Source organism: Schistocerca piceifrons, chromosome 10 (assembly GCF_021461385.2).
Source record: "Schistocerca piceifrons isolate TAMUIC-IGC-003096 chromosome 10, iqSchPice1.1, whole genome shotgun sequence".
Lineage (NCBI taxonomy): Eukaryota > Metazoa > Arthropoda > Insecta > Orthoptera > Acrididae > Schistocerca > Schistocerca piceifrons.
The window spans coordinates 112,982,676-112,992,226 of NC_060147.1; the positions used below are offsets into that span (position 1 = coordinate 112,982,676).

The 9,551-nt window shown below is 45.7% G+C and overlaps 1 pseudogene; it reads left to right on the forward strand.

Moving 5' to 3' along the window:
• Positions 1-3,007: 3,007 nt before the first annotated feature.
• Positions 3,008-3,125, forward strand: LOC124719158 (annotated as a pseudogene).
• Positions 3,126-9,551: the final 6,426 nt, after the last annotated feature.

Below are 9,551 nucleotides of genomic sequence, written 5' to 3' on the forward strand. Positions count from 1 at the left end.
GCCTCCTTCCTGTTGGAATGACTGGAGCTGATCGGCTGTCGGACCCCCTCCTCCAACAGGCGCTGCCCATGCGTGGTCGTTTACATCTTTGGGCGGGTTTGGTTCAAATGGTTCAAATGGCTCTGAGCACTATGGGACTCAACTGCTGTGGTCATAAGTCCCCTAGAACTCAGAACTACTGAAACCTAAGTAACCTAAGGACATCACACACATCCATGCCCGAGGCAGGATTCGAACCTGCGACCGTAGCGATCGTGCAGTTCCAGACTGTAGCGCCTTTAACCGCTCGGCCATGGGCGGGTTTAGTGACATCTCTGAACAGTCAAAGGGACTGTGTCTGTGTGATAATATCCACAGTCAACGTCTATCTTCAGGAGTTCTGAGAACAGGTGTGATGCAAAACTTCTATTGATGTGTCTATAAGCAACAGGGAAGAGAGGAGAACCAGCTGAAAAGTGCTGCTTTTGGAGCACAAGGAAGGCGAATTCTCTTTAAAAGACTCTTACAGGAAAGTGGGGAGCCAACTGTCTCTTCCTCATTCCGCCCTCCTCCCCACAAATTTTGGAATGCGAACACATTAACGTTTTTTTGCGTTGAAAGAGAGTATGAGAGAGACATTGAAAGTGGAAGAGTAGGGAGACAATGTCAGTGGGAGAGAAAGAGAGAAGAGACTGTGATGGTGGGAGAGAGACAGTGAAGGAGAAAGAGACGAGGGTGAAGACAACAGAAGTGTGAGAAAAAGAGGGCAGTTACAATGGAAATGAGAAGGCGGATGAGTGGAGACTGTATGTGGGGCGAGGGGGCACTAGTAGGGAATGTGTTGTCTTCGTTTTTGTGATCATATTCGCGTGTAACAGTAGAGTGCCTTGAAAACTACAGTTATCATTTCCCAATTTATACAATATTATTTAAATGTCTAGAATTTCAGAACTATAGTTCACTGTCTTTATTAGTATGTGCAGTACTATAAGGAGGTTCTTTGTATGGTACTTACCTTACCTATGTCCCAGCCGTTTAGCAAGCTGCATGCGAAAACGGAGACACATATTACTTTCAAGCGTAAGAGCACACAGATAATACTTCTTACTACATTCTACAAGCCAGAGTCAAAACTGTAGAAATATCTATCACAACTCGCAACGGGGCACAATTCGGGAGAAGAAAGCGTTAGTATACGTTTTAAAAACAACTAGCAACCACTGAATCTATGCCACGCTTTTGAAACGTTTCAGTAAACTTTTAGTGAGAGCTGAAAATTTGTGTCAGACTAACTTTGGAACCCGATTTCTCTTGCTGCTTGTTGTGAACAGTCGCCGTAAGTTTTATTTTGGGGACTGGGGTAAAAACAGGGGGGCGGGGGGGGAGGGGTGGAGGGGATGGGGAGGGGGGAGCGAAATGTCTCCATCATTCCCTTACAGCTCATTCTTAGTCCGCCAATATTGCCTTCATTAGCGGTAGTGTCGTCTGTACACGATTTTAAGCGGAGTATTTACCGGCGCTAATAAAAAGTAGCTGCCGACCTGCCTACACTGTAAAGTTGATCTTCCTCCTTAGAAAGGAGTGAGGCATTGTTTTCTCAGTCATTTGAGAACAAACTTCTCCCTTTCCCCTTCCCTCACCCACCCGATTCTTGAAAGAATCGAGCTCCGAGGCTTCGGAAGAAGCTAGTTTTTCACTCATCTCAATGTTTATGACGTCATACTTCTAATCTATGTGTTGTTGTACAATGACATAATTTTGCAGCTACGTTATTGACATTGTCGATACTGCCTACGAAATGTGTTGCGAGTAGAGCTAGTAATCAAGAAGGAATAAACTGAAACCTTACACATCCCGAAATTTTAATACTTGAACAGCGAACATGTGCTAAACGATAAATTACTTTGTTTCATTATTTTTTATCCGTGCCAGACATGGAAATACTGACCATTAGGTAGGTGGTCGTAATGTTACGTCTCAGCAGTGCACGCTCTGCGAACCAGGATACTAAATTCTTTCGTTTTCTACAGTGCACAATTTTACATTTTTGAACATTTAAATCAAGTTGCAGATCATTGCACCACTTTGAAATCTTATCAACGTCTGATAACGAAGTCTTTCGCGACGGCATTCTTGTATACAGCATTCTAGGACTTCTTGCCGCGTCAATTCAGGCTAAAACCTCCAGCTTTCGATGATTACCAGCATCGTCTTCGTCAGCAACAACTGACTGTCACAACTGCTCCTGTGGTGGCCTTATACAGCCCAAAGACGGCTTCTGATTCGTCGGTAGTTACGCCATGCTGTCATCTATGGTCCAACGTCTGCACTGGTGACGCCACCACTAACGCAGTAGTGTAAACATTGCGAAGAGTATCTCTGACCCTTCTCTGTATCGAGAGCTCGCTTCCATGCACCGCAATGCTTATATCTGCCGTCACGGTTGAAGGTTTCCCGGCACATTCTTATTTCTACAGCCTCTTTATTTATACTCGTACAGTCGCAGTATGTGGGGGCCTGGGACAAAACTTTTGTTTCGTCAAACAGTATTTTGTTTGTGAGACTGTGCTCAGCAACTGTAGATTTCTCCAGTTCTCGAATTTTTAATATGCAATAGATATTCCGCACAGCGGTCGGAAACGGTAGGGATGAACCGACTGAGGTAATTACTTCCGCATTCACAAGGGATATTGTAAATCCCAGGAATCCTGAGACCGAGGCTGTCCTTAATATGGCGTAGCGTCTGCTTTTTTTTCTTGGGAAGTAGGAAAATGCGTCTGATACCTCGTCTCACAACGACTCTCGCTGTTCTGCTGGATGTAGCGCTGCAGAAGGGAAGCTATGCAGACGTTGGCTCGTGACGTGAAGGTTCAACGTTTTCGCGTATCCTTTTCTTGGAGAACGCTGACTGATATCACGTGATCCATAGCCGTTCTTTCGGAACACGTACTTCAGACGATTGATTTCGGAATCTAAGTGGTCCTTCGTGTCAGAAACGGTTTTTTCCCTGTGTACCAGGGTATTTAGGGGCAACGGCCTTGCCGCAGTGGATACACCGGTTCCCGTGAGATCACCGAAGTTAAGCGATGTCGGGCGAGTTCGGCACTTGGATGGGTGACCATCCAGGCATCCATGCGCTGTTGCCATTTTTCGGGGTGCACTCAAGCCTCGTGATGCAAATTGAGGAGCTACCCGGCCGATTAGTAGCGGCTTCGGTCAAGAATGCCATCATAACGACGGGGAGAGCGGTGTGCTGACCCCACGCCCCTCCTATCCGCATCCTCCACCGAAGAAGACACGGCGGTCGGATGGTCCCGGTAGGCCACTCGTGGCCTGAACACGGAGTGCTTTTTTTTACCAGTGTATTTAAAGTTGCTCTCTTCTGGAATGGATCGTGAAAACTCTGCACGCCAAGATATTAATCAGTGTGCACTGACTGGCCAAAATCTCCATCCAACTTTCGTTGTACCAGAACATCTAAAAAGACCAGCGTTCCATCTTTCCTGTGTCGACGGTGAGCTGGATGTGTGCGTATATGCTGCCCGCATGTTTCTGGAGGTGCTCAAAAGCTACTACGCCATGTAGCCAGACCATGAATGTGGCGTCAACATAACGATAAAATGAAGATGGACGAAAGGGAGCCGCATTTTATGCACGTTCCTCAAAATGTTCCGTAAAAAAGTCCACCACTGCTGCAGACAACGGAGAACCCATAGTCATTCCGTCCATGATTTCATAAAATTTACCGCTGAACAAGAAGTAGGTGGTCGTCGTAACATGTCGGAACAACTTTATCGTTTCAGGAGGAAAATGCTCTGATAACAGTTTCTGTGTGTCCTGCACAGGAACTTTTGTAAATAGTGTACCGTATCCAGGCTGACTGAAATATCGTTCTCGCCAACTCCAGTCTGTTTAATTTTCTCAATGAACATCTGGGAGTTTTTGATGTGATGTTCACAACGATCAGCTACGGCAGTCACGGACAAAGTTAAATATTTGGTGAGAACGTAGGTAGGAGAACCAATGGCGCAGAACTGTAGAACTATATCTCTAACGTCGATCAGTAGTGTAATTTTGGAACACGTATTATGTTCGAGTATAATGACTTTTCTGGAGACTAGAAATCTTCTCTGTAGGAATCAGCATGGGTTTCGAAAAAGACGATCGTGTGAAACCTAGCTCGCGCTATTCGTCCTCGAGACTCAGAGGGCCATAGACACTGGTTCCCAGGTACATGCCGTGTTTCTTGACTTCCGCAAAGCGTTTGATACAGTTTCCCACAGTCGTTTAATGAACAAGGTAAGAGCATATGGACTATCAGACCAACTGTGTGATTGAATTGAAGAGTTCTTACATAACAGAACGCAGCATGTCATCCTCAATGGAGAGAAGTCTTCCGAAGTAAGAGTGATTTCAGGTGTACCGCAGGGGAGTGTCGTAGGACCGTTGCTATTCACAATATACATAAATGACCTTGTGGATGACATCGGAAGTTGACTGAGGCTTTTTGCGTATGATGCTGTGGTATATCGAGAGGTTGTAACAATGGAAAATTGTACTGAAATGCAGGAGGATCTGCAACGAACTGACGCATGGTGCAGGGAATGGCAACTGAATCTCAATGTAGGCAAGTGTAATGTGCTGCGAATACATAGAAAGAAAGATCCCTTATCATTTAGCTACAATATAGCAGGTCAGCAAATGGAAGCAGTTAATTCCATAAATTATCGGGTAGTAGGCATTAGGAGTGATTTAAAATGGAATGACAATACAAAATTAATCGCCGGTAAAGCAGATGCCAGACTGAGATTCTTTGGAATAATCCTAAGGAAATGCAGTCCGAAAATAAAGGAAGTAGGTTACAGTACACTTGTTCGCCCACTGTTTGAAGATTGCTCACCGGTGTGGGATCCGTACCAGATAGGATAGACAGAAGAGATAGAGAAGATCCAACGGAGAGTATCGCGCTTCGTTACGGGGATCATTTAGTAATCGCGAAAGCGTTATGGAGATGATAGATAAACTCCAGTGGAAGACTCTGCAAGAGAGACGCTCAGTAGCTCGGTACGGGCTTTTGTTGAAGTTTCGAGAACATACAGGGTGTTTCAAAAATGACCGGTATATTTGAAACGGCAATAAAAACTAAACGAGCAGCGATAGAAATACACCGTTTGTTGCAATATGCTTGGGACAACAGTACATTTTCAGGCGGACAAACTTTCGAAATTACAGTATTTACAATTTTCAACAACAGGTGGCGCTGCAAGTGATGTGAAAGATTTAGAAGACAACGCAGTCTGTGGGTGCGCCATTCTGTACGTCGTCTTTCTGCTGTACGCGTGTGCTGTTCACAACGTACAAGTGTGCTGTAGACAACATGGTTTATTCCTTAGAACAGAGGATTTTTCTGGTGTTGGAATTCCACCGCCTAGAACACAGTGTTGTTGCAACAAGACGAAGTTTTCAACGGAGGTTTAATGTAACCAAAGGACCGAAAAGCGATACAATAAAGGATCTGTTTGAAAAATTTCAACGGACTGGGAACGTGACGGATGAACGTGCTGGAAAGGTAGGGCGACCGCGTACGGCAACCACAGAGGGCAACGCGCAGCTAGTGCAGCAGGTGATCCAACAGCGGCCTCGGGTTTCCGTTCTCCGTGTTGCAGCTGCGGTCCAAATGACGCCAACGTCCACGTATCGTCTCATGAGCCAGAGTTTACACCTCTATCCGTACAAAATTCAAACGCGGCAACCCCTCAGCGCCGCTACCATTGCTGCACGAGAGACATTCGCTAACGATATAGTGCACAGGATTGATGACGGCGATATGCATGTGGGCAGCATTTGGTTTACTGCCGAAGCTTATTTTTACCTGGACGGCTTCGTCAATAAACAGAACTGGCGCATATGGGGAACCGAAAAGCCCCATGTTGCAGTCCCATCGTCCCTGCATCCTCAAAAAGTACTGGTCTGGGCCGCCATTTCTTCCAAAGGAATCATTGGCCCATTTTTCAGATCCGAAACGATTGCTGCATCACGCTATCTGGACATTCTTCGTGAATTTGTGGCGGTACAAACTGCCTTAGACGACACTGCGAACACCTCGTGGTTTATGCAAGATGGTGCCCGGCCACATCGCACGGCCGACGTCTTTAATTTCCTGAATAAATATTTCGATGATCGTGTGATTGCTTTGGGCTATCCGAAACATACAGGAGGCGGCGTGGATTGGCCTCCCTATTCGCCAGACATGAACCCCTGTGACTTCTTTCTGTGGGGACACTTGAAAGACCAGGTGTACCGCCAGAATCCAGAAACAATTGAACAGCTGAAGCAGTACATCTCATCTGCATGTGAAGCCATTCCGCCAGACACGTTGTCAAAGGTTTCGCGTAATTTCATTCAGAGACTACGCCATATTATTGCTACGCATGGTGGATATGTGGAAAATATCGTACTATAGAGTTTACCAGACCGCAGCGCCATCTGTTGAAAATTGTAACTACTGTAATTTCGAAAGTTTGTCTGCCTGAAAATGTACTGTTGTCCCAAGCATATTGCAACAAACGGTGTATTTCTATCGCTGCTCGTTTAGTTTTTATTGCCGTTTCAAATATACCGGTCATTTTTGAAACACCCTGTACCTTCACCGAGGAGTCAAGCAGTATATTGCTCCCTCCTACGTATATCTCGCGAAGAGACCATGAGGATAAAAACAGAGAGATTAGGGCCGACACAGAGGCATACCGACAATCTATCTTTCCACGAACAATACGAGACTGGAATAGAAGGGAGAACCTATGGAGGTACTCAAGGTACCCTCCGCCACACACCGTCAGGTGGTTTGCGGAGTATGGATGTAGATGTAGATGTAGAATAGGCCTCGGTGGAATACCTACCTTGTAGAATTTAGGTAATCGTACAGCTAGGATGTCTAGGAGCTCGTGCTCTAAGATTTGTGATGATATCCAGTAGCAGACCAGAATTCCTCATGACCTCCACCGTTTTTTCTGCCTATGACTGAGTTTTGTGCCCTTTTAAGCATTTGTACGTGCTATCTTCCAACAACGATACGACTTTGCTGTGATATTCGGCGGTGTTAAGAACAGCCGTGGCATTTCCCTTGTCAGGTGGAAGCACCACAAGATCTTCGCGTTTCCACAATGCACGGAGCCGCCCTCTCCCTGTGCTCTGCTGATTTTAGTTTCGGGCGGCTTGCTTGAGCCTGAAATGCGACTGGTGGTAAGTCTTACGTCATCGGTGTCGTCTTGTGCGAAATGCCCCACAGCCGGTTCCACTTCACTAATGAACTCCACTATAGGGACAGTGCGAGGAGTAGAAGCGAAATTCTGTCTTTTATTAAGGGTCGAGATGGCTCCTTCGTGCAGTTTCTTGCCCGACAGGCAGCTGACAGTGCGTGCCGCTCCGCAAGATGACTACTCCATAGTCCAGCTTTTGATGACGATAATGATGATGATGTTTGGTTTGTGGGGCGCTCAACTGCGCGCTTACCAGCGCCTGTACAAATGCCCAACCTTTGTTCAGTCCAATCTCACCATTTTCATGAATAATGATGAAATGATCAGGACAACACAAACACCCAGTCATCTCGAAGCAGGTGAAAATCCCTGACCCCGGCGGGAATCAAACCCGGGAATCCGTGCTCGGGAAGCGACAACGTGACCGCGAGACAACGATCTGCGGACCCAGCTTTTGAGGCTTCGGCACCTCTTTTCCTTTCTGCTACGGGCACTCGCATCACTGATGAGTGAATGTGGAACTCCGCCTCGTCCTACAATTCCCTGCCTATAGAGCTCCGTTCACGTTGTTTTGGTGCTGACAGGTTTCGCGAGTCTGACGTTCACTTTGGCAGTGACTTCTGCAGCTGTCGATCGCTTATTTATCGTCACAGTCCTCTTCAGTGACTCGCTGTCACTATCAGTTCAAAATGGTTCAAATGGCTCTGAGCACTATGGCACTCAACTGCTGAGGTCATTAGTCCCCTAGAACTTAGAACTAGTTAAACCTAACTAACCTAAGTACATCACACACATCCATGCCCGAGGCAGGGTTCGAACCTGCGACCGTAGCGGTCTCGCGGTTCCAGACTGCAGCGCCAGAACCGCGCGGCCACTTCGGCCGGCGTCACTATCAGTCAAAACACACTATCGTCCGCATTGTGTCATGGCAGATGATGTTTTTCCGCTCTCCCTGTATGCCCACTTAGGCTACCTCGGTGACGGAAGCACCCACCACCGCGAACAATCTGCCCGCGTTCGAATTCACTTGGCTCCGACAAAATACTCTCACAAATACACAGAACACTGTTCCGGTTACGACTGGCTCGCAACGCACTGAGAATATTTCATAGGTGCCGTTCGTGGTCACATACAACGGCGTCAGCTGCAGGGTCGGCTAGAATCTGCGTTTATGTTGAAGCATTCATTTTTCGCGGAATTTTCGTATTTTTGTCCGAATTCTGTAAATGAATCTGACATATGTTTCCAATGCTATGGTGGTCTACAGCGAAGAACTATTCCACACCGAAAAATATTCGATATTCAAATGAAAGTCAAGCATAAACTCTAGTGAAAATCGATCGTGTACACGCATGAGCGAGGCACTCAAAAATTTCTTCCGAAGACTTCCGCTTTTCACGTAGCGTCAGATGTGTCTCCATGCACTTTTCACTGCATTGCGTCCTTTTCTCTACATCTACACCCCCCCCCCCCCCCCCCTTCAGCCCCTCTCTCTCTCTCACGCATTCACACACACACACACACACACACACACACATTCGTAGGGCAGATACAAATCAATTTAGGGAATGCTGAAAAGTAATGCCTCCGAATTTTTTATGTGGAAAGGTTTCCAGGTTTTTAAGGAGAGTTAGAACGGAAAATTTTTTCACATTCTCAGACTTTTATCTCATCATAAAATGTGCTATTTTCCGAATAAAGTAATACATATATATAAAATCACTTGTAATCTCACATGGGAAGTATTATATTTTATTTTTTTAAATATAGTCCACACCAGTTGAAAACGTTAAAATTTTTACATGCACTACTTCAAGGTCTAATAAATTTCGTAATTTTTTGTATAGAAGTCTGTGGATTACTGGTTATAAAGGTCATGTCCACAAGAGTATGGGCACTTGGTTGAGGAAGTTGAAACAAAGTTTGAGAGACAAGAAACTTTCTGATGGTAAAACCATAAGAGGCAGGCGGACAGACAAAATGAGTTATCAACTACAGCAGTGTTATGAGATGACCATTACAAATAATACCGAGGATTTGTTGAAAATGAAGCAAGCAATACGGGCTACCTTCTTCCACAGACTGTCAACTGATGAAAAACCAGTACAGCACCTTTGCCCTCCTGGACCTGACTCACGGTGCAATTACCACAATGCCCAGTACTCAAACACTTCGTACACCCATAAACGTCCCATCCCAGCACCAGACATGGATATCATAAAACCTACTTACAGAGACTTGGCAAATCATTAATTACTGAAGAAGTGTCTGCATGGTCAGACTCAAAATTCCAATGAGTCGTTCAATAATCGC